Source organism: Acromyrmex echinatior, chromosome 14 (assembly GCF_024713525.1).
Source record: "Acromyrmex echinatior isolate Ae372 chromosome 14, ASM2471352v2, whole genome shotgun sequence".
Classification (NCBI taxonomy): domain Eukaryota; kingdom Metazoa; phylum Arthropoda; class Insecta; order Hymenoptera; family Formicidae; genus Acromyrmex; species Acromyrmex echinatior.
In genome coordinates, this window is record NC_141865.1 from 489,909 (window position 1) to 516,138 (window position 26,230).

At 32.1% G+C, this 26,230-nt stretch overlaps 2 long non-coding RNA genes across 6 annotated transcripts in view; one reads left to right on the top strand and one right to left on the bottom strand.

Moving 5' to 3' along the window:
* LOC105143403 (uncharacterized) overlaps positions 1–26,230 on the bottom strand; it is a 71,687-nt gene that overhangs the window by 20,735 nt on the left and 24,722 nt on the right. The window lies entirely within an intron of this gene.
* LOC147907302 (uncharacterized) overlaps positions 4,758–26,230 on the top strand; it is a 234,481-nt gene continuing 213,008 nt past the window's right edge. For 3 of the 5 annotated variants that reach the window (XR_015547303.1, XR_015547304.1, XR_015547307.1), the window contains exon 1: positions 4,758–5,167. This is a non-coding gene — a long non-coding RNA (uncharacterized LOC147907302). Of the gene's footprint in view, positions 8,432–26,230 lie in introns of all 5 variants that reach the window. The other 2 variants (XR_015547305.1, XR_015547306.1) reach the window with 2 other exon arrangements.

Here is a 26,230-nt window from a genome sequence, read left to right on the forward strand (position 1 = left end):
TCGTTCGCTTTTATATATCCACGATTGATCCTATTTACTTTGATCGCACTGACGGTCGACTGACGATTCGTTTGGATTTTTCCCAATGTACATTCGCGACGGCTGAAAATCGCTAGCGCGGCGCAGCGCGGCGATTCAACGCGGCGAGAGAAACAGATAAGCGGAGAACACACTCATTCGGTTTCCCGGCGAATGAAAACGTAGTGTCATCTGTTGCTCTCCGCGTTGGACCGCCAACAAGTGGTATCAGCCGAAATTTAAGGGGTCGAGAAAACTCGGGTCAGCCACCTCTGGCGTTGTACTATTACTCCCCCTTTTCTCATCCCCTTCCTCCAACCCCCGTGCGGCGCACCATCGGCACCCACCTCTCGCTCTCCGCGTTACAGCTACGTCGTAGGGGATGGATCTCTCGCGCTTCCGGGCTTTAATTGTGTTCCGGAAAGATCTCCGCCGAGATCCTCTCCGAGTGGATATCCGCCGAGTGTAATGGTTCGCGAAAGAAAAAGGAAAAAAAGCAACGTGGTATGAGAGTAACTCGACTGGAGTTTCGGACTGATAATTGTTGGGGATTATCACGTGATCATCAGACGGTAACTTGGCGGTTATTACGTTTCGGTAGTAATGCAATTTTTATTTAATAGGAATTTATATTCTTATTATTAATAAATTTATATTATTGTTTTTATATTTTAAATTATTTTTTAATTTATATTATAATTATAGGGTGATTCGAAATTCATAAATTTGGAGTATAGGGCGTGATACTTTATGTTAAAAGAAACAACTTTTTCCTTTTGCAAAATTGCGTCTGACAAGTAATTTTTGCAGGAAAGCAGGTTGAAGTTATATGAGTATACGCAAAAATTATTTATTGAATGTAATTTTATTAAAAGAAAAAGTTGTTCGTTTTAGTACAAAAAATAACTTTTTCCTTTAGCAAAATTGCGTCTGATAAGTAGTTTTTTGCAGGAGAACAGGTTGAACATATAAGCACAAAAATTATTTATCGGACGCAATTTTGCTAAAAGAAAAAGTTGTTTGTTTCAGCATAAAATATCCTGTACACCGAATTCATGAATTTTGGATCATTCAATATAAATTAGATATGTGCGAATTAGATCGATTTTGTGTTAGATAACAAGAAGAATTTACTTATAAACGAAATAATAATACATGAATAAATGCAAATTGATTACCTGATATATGGTCGACGATCAGATATTGTATTGATTTATTGCGAAAATAAATTATATGAAATAGAATTGTAGTAGAGCTGGAATGAATCATATTCCATTAAATTAGTGACTGTAGTGAAGCGTTATAATTACAGTAACCTAATAAATATACATGTCAATGCATACATGATGATATCAAAAAAACTGCGATGGAGCACACAAGATGTTTCTCTTATTTTAGACTTCTTTTACTTAATACTACTATCTCAGAGTTTGAATCGAAGAAACATAATAAAAATGTTTGCAAATTATGTTTGAATAAAAATATTTTTCAATAAAACAACATTTGCAATCAATAGTATAGACTTATAAAATATTTCGATAATCTTGTTTCGGATAGAAATTAAATCATTTACTTTTATCAATTTGATATTTACATTATTAATTGAGAGTTTGTTATGGCTGCAAACATAGCTTATTTTGTTTTTAGTTATACATAATTCATTTCCAGATATGGATCAGTTATTAATTAACGAAACAAAAGGAAAGTTGTTGGTATATTTTACAAGTTGATTCTATCGATTGAAAGTGTTGTTTTATTGAAACATATTTTCATATTAACATATTTTGTGAGAATTTTTATCATGTATTTTCTCGTTTCTGACGTCAGTAAGTGGACAGGAGCCTTAAAAGTTTTAGCACAAAAAATGAAACGTTGACCTTTAATGAATTATAACATTTCAAGTTTTACTTATTTTATAACTTGTGAACATATTTGTAGGAAATCTTATTCTGTCTCGTCTCCTCTGTTATTGCTATCAACAAACAAGATTAAAGAAGTTGTTTGCGAGGGACGAAATTGCGGGGGAAGGAGGGCTACTGTGCCATCACAGTTTCAGTCTTATTTAGTTTGGATAGCGAAGCTCTCGAATCCTACGACTAGTCGTAAGATATATTGCGTGTGCTGACATTCGCGCGATGTATAAAACTTCCGCGAAATTCAACGACGTTAATCATAACGTCACGACCACCCGCCACGACAAACTATCGAGGCGCATACGCACGCAGGCTTGCACTCTTGACAAATCCTCTTGTCCACAGAGTATTCCTGTGGTTTATCTGCATACAAACGTGCACATTCGCGTACGCGGACACACAAATATATTCGCGAGTGGAAGTATAATCGTGTCGTTAGCGCGGACAGTGCCGATCGATAAACTTCTTTCGCTTACAATAGTTTTCAGCTTGATTTCGACGAACGTAATGAAGTTGTATCTTAATTCGATTATAACTCCCAATTTAAGCCAAATAATAATATAATCTAGAGTCAATTAAAAATAATAAATATGATATAATCTAATATATAATTTAATATATGTATAATCTAATAAATAATCGAATATATAATCTAAAAAATAGTGATTAGAGAGAAAGTGGGGTATTCTGTGTAAATAAATTAAGTGTGTAAAAAAATAAATTAAGATATTATCATATATATTTACATATATAAATATATATGATGATATCTTAATTTATTTTTACATCATTTTCCTTTTCTCTAGCTTTTACAGTCAACAAAGGATTTTGCACTAATTATATAGAAAATTGGATCCCGGTGAAATGAGTTTTCACATATAATGCAGCTCATAATGTGATGAACAAAAGATGTCAAGACTTAATAATGAATAGTTTTTAAGCTGTGGTGTATCAAAGATGTAAAACTTGTACTCACAAAGCACCTTTGATATTCCATAATTAAAAAATTATCCATTGTTATATCATAAATTATCCATTATTATTGAGTCTTGTGTTTATGACGTTTTTGTGAGTATGTGTGTGTTAAAAGATTACTTTTAGAAATTGAATCTAAAACATTATGTTCCTTTTTACTAATTTAGTAATGACACTATCATCGAAATATTGTATCAGATTATTTTGGTATAATTATACTATTATACGCGTATATTTATAATATTTTTCTCAGTTAGATAATATACATATTCCACGCTTGAGCATTTTATAATGGCTATAGCATTAAATATTTGCATCACCCAGCTATGAATGACAATAGGTTCATATCGCTATGGCGAAATAGGTAGTGTTAGCCTGCGTGGAATATTCTGCCATGGAGATGTAGGTCAGTTTATCTGCGTGGAATATTCCACTTATTAATGTCGCAATTTTCTATGCCGCTATCTGAACTAAGAATAATGATAATACAAACGCTAACACTGTTCTCTGTTTAAAATACTAATATCTAATTCAAATTTTATCTTGCTACGATTGTATTAATTTTCAACAACTTTTCCAGATATGTTTACAATTAAATTAAAATGTAGAACATGTTTGTATAAAATGTTCACTGAAGATAACTAATATTGATTTTATTTTTTAAGTGTCAAATCAGTGCATATTGTGCACTGCGTAAAGTTCCTGTTTACTTACTACTATCTCAATTATGACGTTAGAAGCAAAACAATACGCAATAAAGTGAAAATGATTTAGCAAAACAACATTCACGCTAGAACAAGCTCAATCGAACAGGCATGTAAAATATATCGAAATATATCTTTTATTTTATTAATTAATAACTAATCATATATTTGATAATGAATTATGCATATGCACATATAACTGATATGATCAACAACAAACTATGTTTATAGCTATGATAAAATAATACATAAGAAATATCAATATTTAATTTCTCCTCGAAACAAGAAGATATTTTTCGATGTATTTTATAAATCTGTTCTATTATGATCACAAATGTTGTTTTATTGAAAAATATTTCCGTTTAAATATTAATAATTCTTAAGAACTGTTATTGTGTATTTTCTGACGTCATTTTTTGAAACAGTTTAATAATAGTGAGCAGCCTCAATATTTTTATTATTCTGTCTGTTTATAGGAAATATAATTCCATACATTAGTATGAAAATATTTAATCGTAATGGAAGAATTTATTTGTAGGAAGTATAGAAACATAGAAAGATTAGACTTTGACTGTCCTACTTTTTATTACGAAAAATAGTAATAGAATTTTTTATTCTACTTAATATAACAAAGGTGAGATCCGGATCTAATATAGATGAGTAGAACATCTATAAACGCTAGATCGAAGCGACAACCAATAGTCCCCTTCCATCTCTCGCGGTTGATAGCAGGCCGCAAAATAATCATAGACGTAACGCTTGAGGAAAGGGGAAATGAGGAAGGTGTGGATAGCACTTGTTCTGAGAGCAGTCTGAGTGGTCGAGCGAAAGGAATGGGAGATCGGAATGATCTAACGAAGGGGCGGGAGGAGTGGTGGACGACGAAGATGGTCGTGCGAGCCTGGCGGAGGGAGAAAAATCTTGCGAACGGGATGAAGCAAGAGGGTGAAAGAGACGAGTGGTTCACTTTGGGTTGGTAGAGACGTTGAGGATCGAGAGGGATGCGAGCGACCGTGGGAAGGTAACGCGACGAAGGGAGGGTGAACGAATTACTCGTCTGGCGCAGGCGCCATTTTGCAAACACGAACGGCCATCTTGTAATGGGTACAACGGTACGCGGAGCTGTGCGGGGGTGGTAGAAAGATAATATAACCATTCCTGGTATCGAACAGCGCTTCAGTGCTTACCGAGACAGAGACAGACGTACGACCGACGATCAGGGGTTGTTCCTGCGGAGACCGCGGTATTCCTACATCTTTTTTCCTTCGCATTCGATTATCTCGACTTTTTTCGACCGCCACGGACCTGACGGGACAGTCTTATATCGCGTATCGCCGAAACGGTACAACGTGTTCTCTTGCAAACGATTCATTTTTACCGTTTTTTTTACCGTTCTCAAAGTGACGTTTCCTTGCATCAGCGATTGTTTCGGCAATTTTAAATCGGTCGAACATCGCGAACGGATCGCACAATTCGGACGTCATTGTAGAGAGTCGTATAGAACACGCCGAAGCTTCAGGCAGGATGAATGTACTTCACGGATCACGGCTATCGCAGGTGCACGTAACATGTATTTGTTGCATCAAGGATGCTGCGTATTTGTTACAAATTAGGTCATGTCACGCGCGAGCGGTCGATATCACGTAGCTGGGCTGAAAAACAACGCGTTGCGTCACTCTTTCTCGCGCAAAATGATAATTATATATTTCTGTAACTGACACGTTAAAATTAAATCTCTTCCGCGTAGTTAATTTATTTATGAGCGTGTGTAGAAATTACATGTACCTGTTGCATCCTGCGTTTTTAATAAGCCGCGGATTCACAACGGTTGAAAATAATGCACTATGTTGAGTGAAACGTTTTTTGCCTAGCAGCGTGTTTGCATACGCTTTACCTAACGCGTACGCATAATTTTGCGGGAATAAAATGGTATACAGAAGGTACACATTGTCGGTATATTACGTTATGTTATACACAGCGGTCGCGTAATATCGATTTTTCAAGTGCAACGACGACGGCGACATCGTACCAGCGATTTTCGATGCACAAATACGCCTCTCTTCGTATTAAGACTCACGAACCGCATTTTGTCATCTAGTTATCGTCCGATTCGCGCAAATCCGAAAGTAATCCAGGAGAATGGATTCCGCGAGCCTGCTAATTAGGAATCTATGTCGTAAGTTACATCGTGTCGCTACCTGTTGCGCGTTATACTTTCCTGTAGGAAGATATCGATCATAATACTTTTTTCTCGTATGATCATGCTATTTATAAATAACTTATCAATCCATTTTGCAGATATTTTATTATATTTCTCTTTCGTTAAATAATCGAATATAATTTCGTTGCATTGATAAACTCTTGAATATCTTGAAAATTTGATGATTTAATTAATTTTTATTTAAAATATTAAAATTGATGCTTTGAATTCTATATTACTTAATTTTATTATTGTATTTAAATGTATATTTGAATAAATTTTAATAAAGTTTAATAATTGTTGTTGAGAACAATATTTCATAATAATTTAATAATTTAATTGAACGATATTGCAATAAAATTTAGATAATAATTATATAAATTTCTAAGAATAAATACGTAATGATAATTGTTTGATTTAAATTATAGAAATTAATACATATAAAATTGTATATATATGTATAAATATCAAATGCACTATCAAATACATAAAATATAAAATTATTTATTTTTGTTAAATTGCTTACGAGATAAAATTTTTTTATATTTTCTTATAAAAGAAATATTTAGCGTATTATGAAAAATAGCTTTGTTTATATTAATAAATAAGTTCAGAAGAATTGTTTGATTTAAATTAGAAATTATATAATATAAAATTGGCAAGCACATATATATATATAAATACAGAATATAAAACAATATTTATTATCTATGAATCGTATTTTTACAAGATAAAAAGTTTTTTATAATTTTATTTATAAAAAAGAGACATTTAGATATATTATTTTGAATATCGAAAATAGCTTTGTCATAATATTAATAAATAAATTTAGAATAATCTATGACAAATAAGAAAAAAAAGTAAGAATATTCGATAGAAGTATTTCGCGCGATATAATTGTTTCTTCGCATCCTTTCACATAATTTCACTGTACATTATATAAAGTAGAGTTCAAGCTCAATTATCTTAACTCTTGTTGTATCATTGCATAACGCAGAATGTGAATCGTTTAATATAAAGTCCACAGGCTGCTGCGATGACGGAGACACAAGTGTGCGACACGTTGGCAAAATTAATTCTACATCGTAGACGGATACTAAGTGCCTACCTGTTGCACTGCCTGATAGGGCGATCGCGTTTTGAACAGATCAGGAGCGTGGACGACGAAAGACGTTGGCACTTGGCAAATGAAAAATTTTACGCGCCTACCTGTAACAGGCAGATAGGATTGACTCTTCGCAACTTGTTGCTCGCAATCCTCGGGATTCTCAGCCATTCTGCGACATCTGTAATTTCGCGATGAACAAGACTCGTCTCGTTACTAAAAATAAAAATATTTCGCGATCTCAACTTCTTAGATAGTTTTAGAACGCGTGTTTGAGAAACTTTTAGGTCTTACTTTGTTTTCTTTTACGTCTTAGATTGTTCTCTTTCGCGAAGTCAACATGAGAAAAATGTTGAAATCCGAATTTCTATCTGGTACAGATTTTATGATCTGTACTTCCGTTTATTCTATTCTAGAAGTATCTTTTGTTAGCGAACATATGATTACTGGTATATTTTTACTGAGGATGGAATTAACTCTTTGAGTCTAAGCTGGTGTTCTTGTGTTTGATTACACTTCGTACAGCAGAAAATAATGTCTGTTCGCTACCGGTAGATATATATCACAATAGGTAGCTTTCAAATACGCGTCAAACAATGTCGGTGCGAAACTTCAAGATGACTTACTCTGTCTGACTTACGTGACGGAGACGCATACTAGCGCACCTGTTGCACGTTAATTCAAGATAAGGGAAAAGAGAGAGAGAGTGAGAGAGAGAGAGAGGGAGAGAGAGGAAGAGAGAGAGAAAAAAAGATCGCATTGTGTTTCAGTCGAACGTTTAAACAATTTCCTTCGACTTGCGTCTTTGCGCTACCTGTTGCACCGTAGCATCAGTAAATTTAAGTTTTCCGCCAATCTTCATAGTCTACTTTGTTTATCAAACTCAATAAATAGCCTTGTAAACTACAGAAATTACCCGGCAGCTATTGGCGTTGGCAAGTTTGATTAATAGCGAGTGATATTGGTTGACTATTATTTACAAAGCAAAAATAACGCTGCAATATAAAATTTAACAAATCTTTATCATGTTATTTTAATTAAACGCAATTTTAATTAAACGAACAATTTAATATTAGACGCAAATTAATTTTATGATATCTCATTTCTTATATTTAAAATAAATTATGTATTACAATTATATATTTGTACAGCACATTGTTCTCTAAGTCACGTAATATCTTATTTGATTTTTATATTTGACTCCATTGCGCTTGAAAATACCGTAAAAAAAAACTTTCAGGTATTTTTAATACATTTTTTTATTAGTTCTTTAAGTACTAAACTTATGAGTATCCTTATTAATATAAAACTATTTACGGAACGGACAGGAATTACAGATAACAGACATGACGAATTCGCGTTTACGTATCGATCGCGATTAGGATTGATTTCCCTAATAATTGTATTCTAAAACTTTTACCGATCGTGAAGTAATTCATGACGTGCTGCTTCTATCGTTATAAGTATTTAGTATCGGGTATTTCGCTTCTGTGTTGGGAAGACCACTACAATGTCGGTGAGTATACACATCGTATTAGATTTAGTCCTATCGGCTCTTTCTTTAATTATGTTGAAAAATTATAACAAATATTCTTCACGACATTACATAATTTTAGTTAAGTTACATAATCTTAAGCCGGCGGCACACGATGTTTGTTTTCTTGCTGATTTTCTAATTAGATTAGATTTTTGCCGTCGACTTTATTCTTCGAATTTTGATCTTTAGAATGAAAAAGAAAATCGTTTAATTACAATAATTTTAAGCAAAGATACATTAATTATAAATATATTAATCTATGAATATCAGTTATAGAAATTTTAGAGTGAATATCGATTAGAGTTGAGATTTTTTTATGGAGGATTAGAAATAAGAGAACAAAGTGTTTAGTAATGTAAGTTATTATTTTCTTTAAAAAATGATCTCTAAAACACGAAAATTTTATTCTATTTCCTCAGGAAATAGGTAGTACTTACGTGTAGTATGTTAAGATTTATAGAACTTTTTCCAAAAAAATGTGATAAATTACTTTACTGCCTAGAAGAAAGGAAGCTAGATTTATAAAGCTAAAAGTGTGTGAAATCTAAAAGCTAAAAATCATCAAAGCGAGCATGGAACATGAACCATAATGCCATGACCGAAAGTAACCAAAATGAAACGTGACCTCGTATGTGATTTTCACGAATCACATTACAGGTGACCTTTTGCATAATGTATGTCATACGTTACTGTTGAAACGCGGCGGTACGATGATCTAGCTTGGAGCTGAAAGCTTTAAGCGTGGAAAGAATAAAAATCGCGAAATATGGGAGAATAAGGATATTCATGTGCAAGATATTTTTCCGTGCGTATTGTAGAATTCTTATGTATCTTGTCTGCAAAAGAAAGAGAAACAAATGTCTTTCAATTATGTTTCATATACAGGAATGCCGTAGTGCAATAAGATACAAAATGTATGTGCCATTAATCACGTTTTATAAATATTTTGAACCGCTTTTAAAAGTTTCAAAGTTTATGAATTTTTCTGAGAGAATTTAATCCTGGAATGGTATACTCATATTTTTTTCTATCATTAATACTTCGGATGAAAATTTACTCACGTAATTAAGAATCTTTTTTTACACTTATTACATTGTAAAGTAAACATTATTTACATTTTATGTGTCGCAAAGTATAAGAATAATTGAACTAATACTATTTTAATGTAAAAAAAGAAATTAAATTTAATGCTTAAAACAATTTTAATTTTAATGTTATTTCAAGCTATTAAAATTTTAATAATAAAAACTACTATGTAAAAACCAAACTCAAAAAGTACTTGGGATAAAAATTCATAATGGCATTTCAGAGTTAAAATTTGCAGCGATTATTTATAGGTTACGTAACTCGAATATTAATAATAAATAATAATTAATATTAAAATATAATTTCGAACGCGCAAACAAAAATAATTGTATCTATAGAATGCTTTAGACTTTTTTTGCATTGCTAAATAATCTCTAAGTAATTATTGCTTTTGTTTCATTATATCTCGATTTGTACCGGGTTTAATATTATTATACTATACATAACAATAATTATTACTATACATAATAATAAACAGTTAATGGTTTTGTTAAAGCAATGAAAGGCACAGTTCCGCACTATCGCTTATTTTTGCAGTCAGTTTTCGAAAGGAGCTTAAAGTTTGCGGGTATCGCAAACTAAATGACGATAAAGCCTTTAATTGCGGGAATCATGACTGCCAGGGCCATTTCGTATACGACGTATACCAAAGGAGCGATTACTAACCACGCCTTACGCCGGCTTGGTCGTTTGACGGAGCTTCATCGGGGAAATTCATTATACGATTAGATAATTAAGTTAATTGACGAAGAGTAATGGAAGGCGGGCGTCTTACCAGTCGTAAATTTTGTGCTGAAACTGCATTACATCTTAGAGAGTTATTACGCTCGCAAACGTTAACTATTTCATTTGCATTCACTGGAACAACTTTATTTTTCTGATAATTAATCAGCAAAAGAAATCTAGAAACCTATTTTTTTACAATTGTTGAATACGTATTTACATATACGTTGAAATTAGTAATAGATATTACATTTAAACGCATCAGACAATATGATAAGAAATTGAAAATTTTTTTATCGTATTGTTACATTCAGAGAAAAATATAGTAACGGCAATTATAACAAAAATTAACATATATATATACATAGTTGAATAAACTCTTTTGTAGTATCTAAATTTTATTTATTGATTAAATAATAGTTTAAGTATTGAGTAAAACATTTTTTAGATAATAACATGTATAAATATACATATATATATATATATATATATAAAAACATGTATAAAAAAACATATATGATTATATATGTGTTTATATATGTATTCTTTCTTTTATACAATTACTCTTTGGTACAAAAAAATAATAATTAAAAAATAAAAATAATTAAAAAAAATAATCTTATTGTTTCTTTTACAAAAAATCAAGTTTGAGGAAATGAGGAAAAATTGCTCATATATAATTGTATGTAATTATTTGTATATAATTATACACATACGCTGACAGGAAAATGTATTTTTCTGTTAATGTGTTTATATATTTATTTATGTTTTTATGAAAAATATATTACCAAAATACATGTAAAACTTTGTATAACTGTCACATTTATAATTGCTGTATTTGTCTTTTCCTCTACGGTGAAATAAACGTACATGAACAAAGTACAACGAGAAATTATATAAATGTGTAAGCTGTACAAAAAAAACGTGTACCTCCACTGTGTACCTCCAAATTAGAAAATATACCAAAAGTAAAGATAAAATCGCGATTAGACTCGGCGATCACGTTTCTCCGATGAACTCGGACACAGCTTGCAGAATCTCGTGCGATTTAGATTCAGATCGCGCGTACGACTGGATTACACATTTATCTCGAATTAGGCAATTGGGAATTGGTTTATCTATACTTTGGAGTATTTTTTTTAATCACTGTCGGTCTGTCCGGGAGCTCGTGCAAAACGGTGGTGCGCGATTTCCCAACTGCGGTGTCCTAATAATGGCGTTATAGTATGCAATGTGCACGTGGCGTAACCCCGGATTGCGGATGACAATAACGCCAGGTTAATTCCACTCGGCGGCAACACAACTCCGTCGATTTTTTCCCCCTTTTTTTTTATTTCATTCATTCCAACCGAATTGCAATCGGCTCGATTACGGGCGCATTCAGATGCCGGCGCGATGTTCGCCGTGAGAATAACCCCGTCGTCGTGTCTCTCTCTTCCTCTCCTTCTCGTTTTCCCTTGCACGTCTATTTTCATTTGTATCTGCACACGGAAATCACGTTGCTCGATAAAACTCTATGTTCGAGATGCGTCAGCACGAGAATAAATTGCATACGACTAATTTATCAGGTATCACGACTATCAGCTTCATCGACTATCTCCGCGTTCTGATAAATAAAAAACGACATATCGTTGCGAATATCGAGAATTTTAAGTATTTAATCCTTCGTCTGCGATTATATTTTTATTCTCTTCGTTTGCTGCAATCTTTTTTGTTTAGGCCAAGTTTTTTTTACTATTTAGACTTTTAAAATAAAAAATTCAGTTACTTTTACTACATAGAGAGAATTTTCTTTGACAATTTATCCTGAAAATATAGTAGTTGTGGTACAATATTTTAAAGATTTTTACCATGCACTTCAGTAAAATTATTCAAACTTATTTTATACTTTATTGTAGTTTTATTAATGAATAAGACAGAGTTACATTAAAATTCTTCGAAATACAATGTTGTCCCACGACTATCACATTTTCCGTGTAAACTCTAAGAAAAAATTCTTTTCGTGTAAATATTAAAATTATTTTTTAATGTAAATATTAATTAATAAAAATTTATTTAATAAAAATTGAAATTTGAGCAAAAGATAAAATTTGAGAGTGAAATTTCGCTTATATGTGATACCAGAAAAGATCTGGAGATACGGTAAAAACATACAGACGAAAGGTTGATAATAATATGAAATTTTAACAATTATTTTCTGTTCTATTTGTCTAATCATCGTTTACGAGTTATATGTATAGCAATAAGTCTCAAGTACTAATAGCTCCTAAACACTCATTACAAATATTTAGATTGATGATATAAGAAGCGGGAAAATAAATTTAATGAAAATTCTTCGAAAATAGGTTAAAATAGAAATATTTTTCAATAAAGTAATATTGCATTTGATAAAATACGCTTGTAAAATATACCGAAAATACTTCTTTTATTCCAGAATAGAATAAAATTATATTTATTTCAATTCGACCGCTGTTATATATAGCTTAAAAATTGTTTCGTTATTTGATTAAATACAATTCAATTCCAAATATATAGTTATATTTATTGAATTTACCGGAATACAAGAGGCGGTATATCTTATAAATCAATTTTATCGATATTGAAAATATTGTTTTATTGAAAAAATATTTACATTTTAATGTAGTTTACAAGAATTTCCTTTATATATTTTCTCACTTTTGACATCGCAATCCAAAATGGTTAAGTTGAGTAGGCAGGAGATAAATCCTTATAAATCAAAACAATTTTTAAATACTCTGACATTATTTATATACAACATTTAATGAATATAAATAATAATAAATTATTATTGTATATATTTCATGTTCCCATAATTAATATTATGTATAAATATTATTTATGCGAATATGCGATGTTTCCTTAATCCTGTTCTAGTTGATCCAAAATGAGATTTCTTTTTTTACTAAAATTTTAATTAAAGACTTCTTTCTCTGGTATTTGATTTCATTTATGTAACATTCTTTTTCTATAAAATTTTTTTTATTTTTTAGAACTTTTAGTCATATTCACCAAAATGATACGTATAGTAAATTTCTACAAATCAGCAGGGTTGATTCCGCATTTATTATTATCTCTATTAGCATATACAATCTTCACAGAAGAGTGGTTTTATCCTAGTATAATTCCCGGTTTCGAGAATAGTGCTTTTCATTACCGCTGCAATGCCAGCTTGCGTTTTCGGCATAAATGTATGCATCATAATATAACCTGGTAGTGTGTGCAGATATATATATATATATATATATATATATATAGAGTATATATATCTGTATATATATTGCTCGTATGTCTGCATTCGTACGCCTGCCAAATTCGTACACCCCCAGGTCTCCCAGGCACATACCACTATCCAGGATATATGACATCATTATTTCCTGCGTGACTCATCTTTATCTCTCAAATTGGGACGAACCGCATTGAGTGCATAAAAAGCAGTGCATCAGCCGGCAAAAGGCAATGCTCGTTTTATCACGGAAAAAGTAGAACAACCCTACCACTGCGGCAGCCATTAAAAATCTAATTTACGAGCGCAATATTGATTGCCCGTAAAATACTTTAATATTAATTACGTAATTTCGTCTGAATATTTCAGTCTTACGTTATAAAAATAAATCAGAGCTTTTGTATTTAAAAAGGATTAGAATTATGAACAATTAAAAAAAGTTATTACTAGCTATTGTAAATAATAAATATACAATAACATTTTCGTTTCTCTCGTTAAAGAGTAAAGTTGAATAATAAGTTAAATCGGTGTTGATAAAATAATAGCTCGACTCCGAGAATTGCATCGTTGAAAGTTACTAATTCATTCGATAAAGTGCAATGCGTTTATGAGTACTTCCGATACTATGAATCATTGTAATGCGATCAGCGCGGTTTGCGATTTTGGAAGAGCTACAAATTAGGACACCGGAAACCGCAGAGGCAACGAACGCGAGACTGTTTATTAAGAATGAGTACATACACATTGTGAAATCGCGATGCGGTTTAAATGGCCGATGGAACGTTGCACATAACGGAAGATGAAAAAATGTGCATGCCGATGCTCGGTAGTGTTCTTATCCGGGTAAAACTGCAGCCAGGGGGATTGCTTTCAGAAAAACAAGAAATATAGCGAGTAGTGACGGAAATAGTGGTGAGAATACAAAAGGTACAATAGACGGTGAAACTTTTCCGGGGGCGGAGGAAAGGCGTGGAGTAGTCGGGGGATACACGGTATTGAAACGCAGACTCGCCGAAAGAATTTAGGTCAACGAAAAGAACCCGGGGGAGGCATAGAAGTACTCTTTTACCGCTTTGAAGTTTTTCTAATCTCTTTGTATAATTTCCCGAAAAATCCCTTTTTTCATTCGGTTACTTTGATACTTTCAATTTTTAAGTTTATTTCTGTACTTATATAGTGATTACATTTTGTATAAAAGAATGCAGGGACAATTTTGTATTTGAAAAATTTAATTTTTTATTAAAATTTTATACAATCTTGTATATTTAAAGAACAAAAGTGCACTTAACATAATATATATTTTTTGATTATTAATTTTTATTGTTATTAATATCTTCTAGATAGAAATTTTTAATGTATTAGATGAAATATTTAGAATAATTTTCTAGTTTGTGGCAAAAATGTTAAGTTACTCATCTTAGGATTGCTTTACAGTGGTTCAATTCATTATAAGTTTGTTTATCTTCTGCTTGTAGATTTATTGCGCTCGTAAACATATTATTTGTAAACAAAAACATTGTTAATTACACAATCGCACGTATTAATCATCACAAAAGAATAATCGCCCGTATTTTGCACAGCACTTCCGATGTTAATTACACGCGACGTACACTTTACTGTTGTACATTGCGGTGGATCTCCTCGAAACGTAATTGCGAAAATAATATGGAAAAATATAAAGCTCTATGATTTGCGAATTCCACACGATGAATGAAAAAGCAAAAGATTGTAACAAACAATGTACGGATAATTACAACAAATAATTAAGCAAAAAACATTTAAAGGATTAATTCGTATTGTACGATAGTAAGTGAATTGATTTGTTTTATCTACTATAAGTTCCATTTATAAGCGTAAAATTCGAAAACGCTGTGAAATTATAATCCATCCGACAATAAAGTCTCTCTTGCATTTTTAATCTGAAAGTGATATGCAAAATATACTCCAGGTCAAAAGTTGGAAAACTTTTTTTTTAAATTAGCATTTTTACGATTACTTGTTCCAATATTCACAACAATGTATTTTTTAAATCATCATTCTTTAGATCCAATAATAGTTATTAGATCTGAAGAATTATTGTCAAAAATGTATTGTTAAAAATATTTAAATAAATAATCCCAAAAATGTAAATTTTTAATTTATAAATATTTTTTAACTTTTGGACTGGAATAAATGTTCAAATTAGTAGAATTCTAAAAATTCAAAGCGCGACATAATATACACACACACACACATACACATTAGGATTTAAATATCATTAATGAAATTATTATGACAAATATAATCATTTATAGTTCCTATCTTCCTATTCCTGATTCTTCCACTTTCCATCTGTACTTATAGTTTTGCGAATATATTTCAGAAAGTACAAGAAAATATTCATGTCATTTACTTTATATGATGCACAACGATGCATTGATAAGTTTATGAAAATTATCCTTATGTATTCATGCAAAGACAAGCTCAATGCATGTCATGTTCTGCATTGTTAAAATTATCACACACGTGTAAGAAGATGTGCCTAAAAGCGTATACATATTTATAGAGATCGCTTCGTATACGTGCCATCGCTGTGCCTGTTGAGTTTGCCTGTCTAACCAATTTCCAGAGCTTTTTACCTGTTGCTCCAATATAAACCGTATTCAAATATCTTCGTGCGTTATCTCTTTCTAATGATAAATATTGAACGAAGTTTGTACACGTATCAAACTGACGTCACACGCCACGCCAATTTGCGTATAATCCCGACTAGCGATTTAATTTATAATAACGAGACTAAGGAGACTTCATGAACGAGAATAAGACGACTTCATAAATATATAGGAACTTGAAAAATTCTTATCCAGGAATTGAAAAATTACCGGAATTTCTTTGTTTTATCATGAAAGTGTGTTTTGAATAGTTTTTTTTTTATAAGTTTTAACGATTATTCTCAACACAAATGAGAAGAATCAATGATAAGAATAAGAACACAAATGAAAAAGATTCAGATGTATTTTAATTGTCGGATAGGAATTTTCCAAATTATTGTACTTAAATCTTTTTTTTTTTCAAATTCAACATTTTACTAAGATAACGTTTGAAAACTTTTATCGTAAAATAAATATTAAAATGGAAAAATCGATTAAAATGGAAAAAAAACAAAGATTACTAATTTGTAACATAAATATATAACAAAAAAATAGGCATCCTAATGATATCAATATAATGATATTTTTTGAGCATTCTATTTTTTACATTATATATATATTTTTACATATATTTACTAAGTTAAATAAAAATATTCTTTTCAAGTATTAAATATAAATTTTTTGATAATTCAATAATTTTAAAAAGAGCTATCAGTTGCACTAAAATTCTAAAAATATGATGTTAACTTAGAGGCCACTAAAGCGTCATTCTGATTTTAACGGTTAATGCATTATCGATGTCCGATATAAGATTTCCGAAACCGTACACCACTATGCAAGAATCCTTGCTCGATAATGTCAGCTTATCGTATTACGTCAGTTTAATACTAAAACGGAGGAAAATATATTCAACGAAGCAAGTGCTATCTTAGGGTTTATTCTGGCAATCTTCTATCTCTTCATCGTTCAATCTTCTATTCCTTCAAGTTTCAGCAATTTAATTATTTATATATGTAAATGTGTTATATGTAAATGAAAGACATTAGTATTTTATTTGATGCAATAATGTTATTTGCAATAATGTTATTTGCAATAATGTTTTAAATCAAAATTCCCTATTTAAATAATTTTCGACTTTAAACTTCTTTTATTAGTATCTGTTATTGCACTGCGAGCCATTCGCATCCCATTTGATTCAATATTTTATGAGCTTTAACGAAAATTACCTGAAACCTAGTTCCACACACAGAAAAATTATCTTGAATACTCAGTTTCCGGGTACTAAAAGTCGAAAGTTTTAATAGCCTACCATCATTTTCCAAAGCCTGTCGTAAATAAAGAAGTTAATGCGCTTTCCGAGCTTTGCCAAAAAATTTCGAAATCGATAAATGTACCAAGATAATGAGAGAGTATTTTCAAATTCCGGCATTTTTAAGAATTGTTTGCGATATCGGCGTTTAAATATAGAGAAATGTGCAATCGCGAACTGCAGAAGAATAGACGCTTAACATTTTTCATATTATGAATAATTTGACAATTTCTTCTGACAAAAAATATTCTTCTGACAATAATATTAATATGATACTTTATAATAAGCAAATTACAAGGTTTTTATTTCTCATTACTTAAATGCTGATTCTCTGGTGTGTTTTTAGTTGAAAAAGAATAAAACATTTAAAAAATTCCATTATCTATAGAGTTTTAGAAATTAAAAACTTTATTTTTTAAATAAACCGTACAAATTTAAACAGCTTTAAATTTTACAGCTTTCTTTTAATTTTGGAATAAAAGGTAATCGGACTCTCTGTAGCCTATAATTTATTATCGCTTTATTATTTAATCGCTTTGCGACTTTTTCTAATTTTTCACTGATTGTGAATCCAAAATTAAAATAATAATCAGATTCAAAACAGAAAATATTTTTTAACGTTAAAAAAAGATATTTTTAAATATTTACATGAGTGCAATGAAGATTTTAAGAAAAATTTGTGTTTAGGTCATTTTAAATACATATACAGCGTTCCAGAAAGCGTGGACAAATTTTAATATCGTAATTCTTAATTTTAATATCGTAATATCGAAATTCTTTTTTTTTTTTTTTCTTTTAGATATAAACACTTTTATCCTTAGGGACAGTGGAATACGATACCGAAGTTTGGCCACCTAGTATGGCTACACTAAGAGAAAAATTTTTTGGTATTTGCAATTATAATTACATGATACTATAATTATGATTATAATTACTACGTATTAGTAATAATAACTATATGTTCTATTAACCAATATATCTATATAATAGACAACCGAAAATGATTATAATTATATAATCAGTTTTTAATTTCAATCATTTTTATGGTTACAATAACTAAATTATCCCCATAGCATAAAATGTCACAGTTACATCACAACAATCATGATTACGTCATGCGAGTTGAAAAACTTATTGAGAAACAAAAAGTTGATTAAAATTTGTTGCATTGTACAATATTATCCTTACGAACATTTTCATTTTATTCTCTTCTGTTCCTTAAAATTAAAAAATTTTAATTACGTTAAAATAAAGTTACGATCCGTATAGTAAAATTTGTTCGGATTTACGCTGTATATGTATGTGTAGTTTGCAATTTCCGGCAAAAACTCGTCAGTTGCCTTTGCAAGAGCAGTTTGTATGGCTCGTTGGAGTGTCGCGCGAAGCGAGGGTAGGAAGGGTTCGTTGCGCGGGGGTTGCGCTACGAATCAAGTTAAACTTTAATCAGGCATAAATGACGGCGGAGGCGTAACTTTTAACGGGCCAATAAAAACGGGGAAATGAAAATCGTCAGCGCGCGTACTGTGTACCGTTGCTGATAATGGCGCCGCAATGTGCAACGGATGGCCATTTTACTGGTCACGTTATCGTTATGTCGCTTCGTGTGCTGCTGTGAAATGACGAAGGTACCGTTGACGAATTTATGGATTCCATCGTCGATTAGAGAGGCCATGGAGCCTTATGACGCTAAATAATTTTTGTTGAGCGCGATCCTTTCGGAAATCCCGGCTGGTTGGCAACCGAAACGCGGCGACCGACCAAACGAGCGACCGATCGATCGTTCTGCGTCGTCGCTTTGCTATAAGGAGTAATGAAAGCAGGAGGTAGAAGGGTGGAAGGGAAGAGGAGGGACGTGCCGATGAACTAACTTTATATTGTAGCTATCGAATATTAATATCGAGATATAGTTTTAAATATATCTTTTGTTCTCCGCGTGATCTTAATTATTGTATAACATGGCTGATACTTTGATAGATTGAAGGATGAGGATATTATCTGACTTGTAGTTTAGTCGAATGAGTTACAAGAAATACTATTTTATAAATATTAAAATTATTGTTGATGTATATAATTATTTGCATTGGCTTCATTGGCATCATTATAAGGTGAAAAGAAATGAATATTTTTTAAATTATTTCTTTCTTTTGATGTAACGAGTATTTTTATAATGTGAATGATAGTAAATATATGTTTATATCTCAATTTATAATTTAAGAATGAACTATAGAAACCTAGAGGAAAAATATGTTTGATTTGTGTTTCTCATTAAAATTTTATATATTTAATTTTATATTCAAGGAAGAAAATAAAGTATATCTCAAATTTCTAATATTTTCTTTATTAGAAACTTTTAATATAATCTTTGTTTATTTCACTAATTTGGATGTCTCGTTTTTTAAGCTCTTTCTATTTTAATAGCATACATCTTAAAATTAATATTCTTTTGGACATTTTTAATGTAACTTTTATTTATTTCACTAATTTAAAAGTCCCATTATAAATATATTTCAGCTTTTTTTATTTCAGTAATATGTATATTTTATTATATTTTTATTTGTAACATTAAAATTTAATTGCTGTGTGTAGCGAATAAAAAATGTAATTTCTCATTTTTCAATAACAGATATTGAATTTTATTAAACCATATCATTTATCTACGTACAAATCAGCACGTATTATACTTTTAATAGTGTTTCGTGACCGCACGATAATCGCGATCGTTACGCTACTTTGTAAAACGATTTTGCTTTGCATGGCATGCATATCATAGAAGATCTAAATGGTCGATACAATAACCTCGCATAAACGTGTAATTAGTGGCTGCGGCGAAAATTTTGACACGTTCCGCTACAACGATGTCATGCCTCCATGAAATTATACCGAAATTCTAAATAGATATTACGGCGATTTGAAAATGAATAAATAATTAGCCAAAGGTCAAATATCTAGTATAACCTAAATGGTTCAATATAATGGAATTCAACAAGAAAATAACATTTTATATAATATATATAGTTATTAAAATAAGAACGAGACACCATCGTTATAGAAATTCGATAAAATTCTTTTCGTTTGGCAAATGTAAAATTCTGTTTCATATTATCGTATTAATATCGTTATTGGTAAAAAGTATTTGTATCTACATTAACAATAAGAAGATCGTAATTGGAATATCAATAATTCTTATATATTTTTATTTCTCTGTGTCTCTGTATAATATATCTCTCGAACATTTCTTCATTTTTGTAAGAAAATTTTTACTTTTCTATATCTAGACGACGTATCGTTTTTTACGTTTGGGATTCAGGAAACAATTTTATTTGGAAAGTCCGAGAAAGATACGGTCGATACCGAGGAAACCTTATCCGTTGGTGTACCGTGGTATTAATTTGTGGCATCTTCTACCTCACTCTTCCTCCCCTTCTCTCTCTTTCCGGCTAGGACTCTTTGTGCTCGTGAGCTTAGCTGAGGCAGATGGTAGTCAAAGGTACGTCACTTAAAACTTACGTCATGGCAAAGTCCGCAACTTACATTTGAAGGCAGGGTCGGACCGGCAGAAGGCCAAAGGCTTGTGGTATCCTCGAGGGCTGCTTCGCGGATGCAGCGAATAGAGAGGTAGCAACGAAGAGAGACAGAGGGAGGAAAACAGAGATAGAGAGAGAGAGAGAGAGAGAGTAACGGTTGTCCCTCTTTAATTCGAGATACAGTGTGTACTTGTCGTCTTTGAAGCACTCGCCCACTGTCGTGTAAGTAATCAGTTGAGCTCCCGTCTGGCACTGCTGCTACAGCATTCCGACACTTGTATCCGCATTGCCTCGAGACTAGTCTTCTCTCGTCTTCGTAAGTTTTTTCCTTTTAAAGCTAGAAGAGAGTGAGACCCGTAAGAAAACTCGACAAGTCATTTTCGCAAACGCTGAATGTAGTTTGCGTCACGTACATAGCGTACGTTATCGTTCGCGACACAACGTTAGTTTATCGACTTACAATTAAAGTGAATATATTATCTATCAATTGTATGTATTTTAATATCACATATTAATCTTTGACAAGATATGTCACAGCATATATTAAGTTGGAGAGAAAATTATATTAGGATTTTTTTCATAAAAAATTTTTGTAAAAATAAAATGTACTTAAAAAATTGCTTTCCATTAAAATAATTGACATTTGAATTTACTGTTTTCTACTATGTTTCTGAGAAAGGTTGGATTTCGCGGTGATAAAAGACCGGCTTTTTGGGGAAGAAGTTATCGACCTATGAAGATCATTTTGTAACATGACAACGCTCGACCCCATATCGTCTCATACACTTTAGAAATCCTGGTGGACTTGCGATGAAAAGTTCTTCCGCGTTCAGCCATGGAAGGAACGGTATCACTAAAATATCTAAAAATGTAGCTAGGTACAGATTTGAAAATAATTCCGTTAGATTATTAAAAATTTAGCTAGAGCTCTGAAAATAATTTTGTTGTACCATTAAAGTTATATAGGACGCTCCAGCTAGTTGCTAGAATATCAAAACTTTTTGCTCATTACGCGTTCCATAATAACTGTTTTGAGAGTTCAAAAATATTATTTTCAGATCTATTTTTAATTAAATTGCTAAATTTGACAAAATAGTTCTTTGTTTTTACTCACAAAACATTACAGCATATATCGGACTGTTATTTATTCCGTTCAATTATGCAGCAGGTCTCAATGGAGAAATGTTTTAAATCGTAACCGAGATCAAGAATTGGGTCAAAAGATGGCAGGAAATAATAGATTGAAACGGCAATTATTTTAATTGAAGGCAATCTTTAAAACATTTTATTTTAACACAAATTTTTGACGAAAAATCGCTGATTACTTTCTTTCCAACTCAATAATAATCCTTTATAAGTTATCAAGAGTATATAGCGACATAAATAGTAAAAGCAATTGCAATTTCTTTCGGGCGAATGTAATACTGATATTAACTCGAGCTTTTCCACGAGCTGCTTTCGCGAAAAAAGCGTTGGTCTCCGCGGACCGAGACGTTCATCGATCTTTTCGTGAATCACGGATCAACTTAGTCGCAGTACTCCCTCTAGTCTGACGCAAGTCTGACCTTTACCACTGACGCGTCTCCGGAAAATCCCAGGCGGCTGCGGAGCAGGGGAGGTAGGAAGGTACGAGAGAGGAAGGGGGTTTGGTTTACTGATTTCTCCGAACAAGGAAGCAAGGAGAAGGATGCGGCCTCTCTTAGTCGTCGTTCCGCTTTAATTTGCGACATTGTGTCGCACTCATGTCTTTCAAGTAGTTTCGTCCTTCTTCGGTGCGCCGTGGCTCACAGGGAAAGAGGCTGACGATAATGCCGGACATAACGCAGTTGAAGTCAGTTTAAAAAATTCGTAACCAAAATAAAGATTATGTAAATAACAATTCAATTTAAAACGAGTAACTTAACAATTAAATTCACGAAAAATAAAAATGCCTAACTTTACACGGTAAAAACGATTTTGCTGAAGTATCTAAAAATTTAAGTAGATCTGAAAATAATTTTGTGCTATCAAAATAATGTAGGACGTTTAAGCATAATACCTAAAAAGTTTTGACATTTTAGCAACCAGCTTTAGCCTTCTACATAATTACTTTTAATAGTTCAACTAAATTTATTTTCAGATCTATTTAGCTAAATTTTTGTTTACGTTATTAAAATATATACTTCAACAAAACCGTTTTTCTCTCGGATATTTTTTATTTTAAATTATATTTTTTCGAAAGTATCTCGCTATTTGACGATATAGGGCAACTGTCCATATATAGATCTGGCTGTTCTACTTAGGTGACTTCTAGCTTGCTCGTATATACATACGTACCATCCCATTAATAGAAAAGTGGCACAACTCAAAATTAGCAACTTTTAGTAGAGCATTTTTTAAATTCTTTTTAAATTGAAACAACATTTTAATTAGAACAATGAATATGCATTTTCATTTCATTTCCTTGTCATACTTTCAATTATAATGTATTTTTCTTAAAATTAATAAGTCATGAATTTTCAAAATTTGAACACTGGAATCTTATTATATTTCTATAATTTTCATTCTTTATCACAGTTGTCACATTTTTTCTAAGCAATATGCTGACAAAATATGTCGTTTTTCACAACAATATATTAATCTTTACGATCGGTTTCCTTCCATTATCTCATAAATACTATTTTTATTTTTATCATTTTTTTATCAATGACAAAACGATGACATCTTTGTGTATCCCGCATGTGTTATAGATATAATGTGAAAAAACGCTTTACTTTTCAAACTCGCGAGAAATAACACGTGACAAGGTGAAAGCGTGTAAAATAATTAAGCGACAATAAGTATTGTCACGATTCCATGTGTTGTAATAATCTTCAAGCTATGTACATTTACGCTACAATATCATTTATCGGAAATTTGTAGCCACATAAATGGAATTGGAGCACAAAAGAGACGCGCACGACCTTCTGACGAACGTCGAGTGGGACGATGTGGAATATATTGGAATTAGAAGTAATTGAAGCGGAGCGATCAGAGACGTACGCGCTTATGACGAGAATAATTGAACTGCAAGGATTAATGATGAATTCACGTAGACTCGGTTGGCTTGCGCGCTTACGGATCGATAGGTCGCACGCGGGAAGAGTGGGTTAGTAATCAGGTACGACCGCGGGAGTAGAACGTACAAATGCGTGTATCACAATATGGAGAGATTGCGTTGATGAGCTTCTAGCTGGCGAAATGCGAGAATTTCAGCTAGAGCTTGCGTGTGCGCTTTAGTATCGAATTTTCCCCCTCGTGAGAGGGGACTGGCTGTCAGTTATTCTCATTGAATGTTGCCATCCAATATTGCTGCAAATTTATCGAGTAAAAAGAAGATATATGTATAACAAAATAATGGAATTTGGAAGATAACATTGAATGTCAAAATTCACTGTCGATCGTGTACGTTTACAGAGATTCGAGCAATCCCGAATTGCGATGGATGATTTACTGACTTCGTTCGAAAAGCTACGTCGGACTTGAGAACCGACAGAATTGCCGCACGATTGCACTTCCGGCGGACACGCGTGGTCCCCATTGATTTATGATATTATAAAGGTGTTTGATTGGGCAAGACGCGTTTTGACGTCGATGTTACTCGACAGTGCCGAGGATGACTCTCGAGCGTGGTCGAACTCAATTCACTCGGAATTCAAATTAATGCTCCGATTCTCTCGTCCCTGTTTCGTCACGTATTTCCCTTCTTACATCCTCTCGTCCTCTCTCCTTCTTCCACGTCTCGTTTTTACTCGCGCTTCTTACGCCGATGAATTTCATTACATTGCGTGTTCGATGTGGGAACGTATTCGCGCACATGTCGCTGCATTTATGCATGCTACGTATAATTCTTGGTCGGTTTCCCCGATGCATTCTTGCATCGCTTACGATGCCGCTCTCTTTGCAGCAGCGACCGAAGGTTACAGACCACGCTCACTCGAGAGAAGAATATTTAGAGGAACGATAGAGGTAGAGAGGAAAATCAATCATTGAAACGAGCAGGATGTATACAGAGTATATTCCAATTGGACTGCAGATCTAACAGTGGAAATTGAAATTTATTTTAAATGTCACTCAATTGGCAGTTTATGATGCACGTATTACAACAGAATTCAATATTATCTGTTTTGTTCAGACATGTGCAATCAAAATTTTACTGCCTATGCCAGTATCCCCTTTTTTCTTTCACATTATTTGATTATATTATTATTTTTTGTTTTTATATATTTTTTCTTTTACATAATTATGCCATGATGATTTCTTTTTTTGTATAACTGAATTTTATATGTATCTATTTCTATGATAATCCATTTCAATCGCGATCGCCTTTATATTTATTCAGCATTCGTCCGCTATTCAACCATTGAATAAACTGCAATATCGAAGTTTCTATTTTTCAAGTCAAATTTAACCAGACATTTTATTTTCTTCAGCTATTTACTGAGCTGTCGTAATTTTGCTAGCAGAAACCGCAGCGTGCAGTACTTTTAAGGTTGCTCACGTCTCTAATTGTAATTGAATACTTATATACGGCGGAAGAATACGTGGAAGGAATTGCATGATATTCTCATCAAAATTATCGTTCGCTATACAATAGCTTTTTTTAAAGGGCAGGTTACTCGGGTCGGTAATTGCAACACAATACTCGATGCGATAACACGGGATAAAGGCGGGTAACGAAGAACAAAACAGCGCGATAGGACAACGAGCGTATCGAAAGTTCGTTATAATAATCGTTATGTTAATCGAGCGTTCCATGGTACAGGCGAGGGTCGAAAGTAAATTTCATATCCATTAACTGGCAAATTTGCTTAAGACCTCCTGTGGCTTCGAAATGACCTTATGATTTATACCACGTGATCGCACGCTGTTACGCATTGCGGAGATTGCGAATTGTAGGTGAAACTGTTGTCAGAATTATGCAAAGCGAATCATGCGAGATGTTCCAAAATCATTTATAATTAAAAAGTGCACTTCTAAATGATTGAATGTATTTTATTGATGTATTTTATACATGTATATAATAATTCTGCAGTATCTATATTTATTGTACCAAATTGTAAAATTTAAATGGTATTATTGTTATTATTGATTTTGATTCTTCTATAGCTTAATTCAACGTAATTCTTTTCTATAAGAATTAGAACAATCATATATTAAAAATTATGATTATAATATCTTACACAATTTAAATATATATATATTTATATACACATATATTTACACATGTATTTATTTAATTTA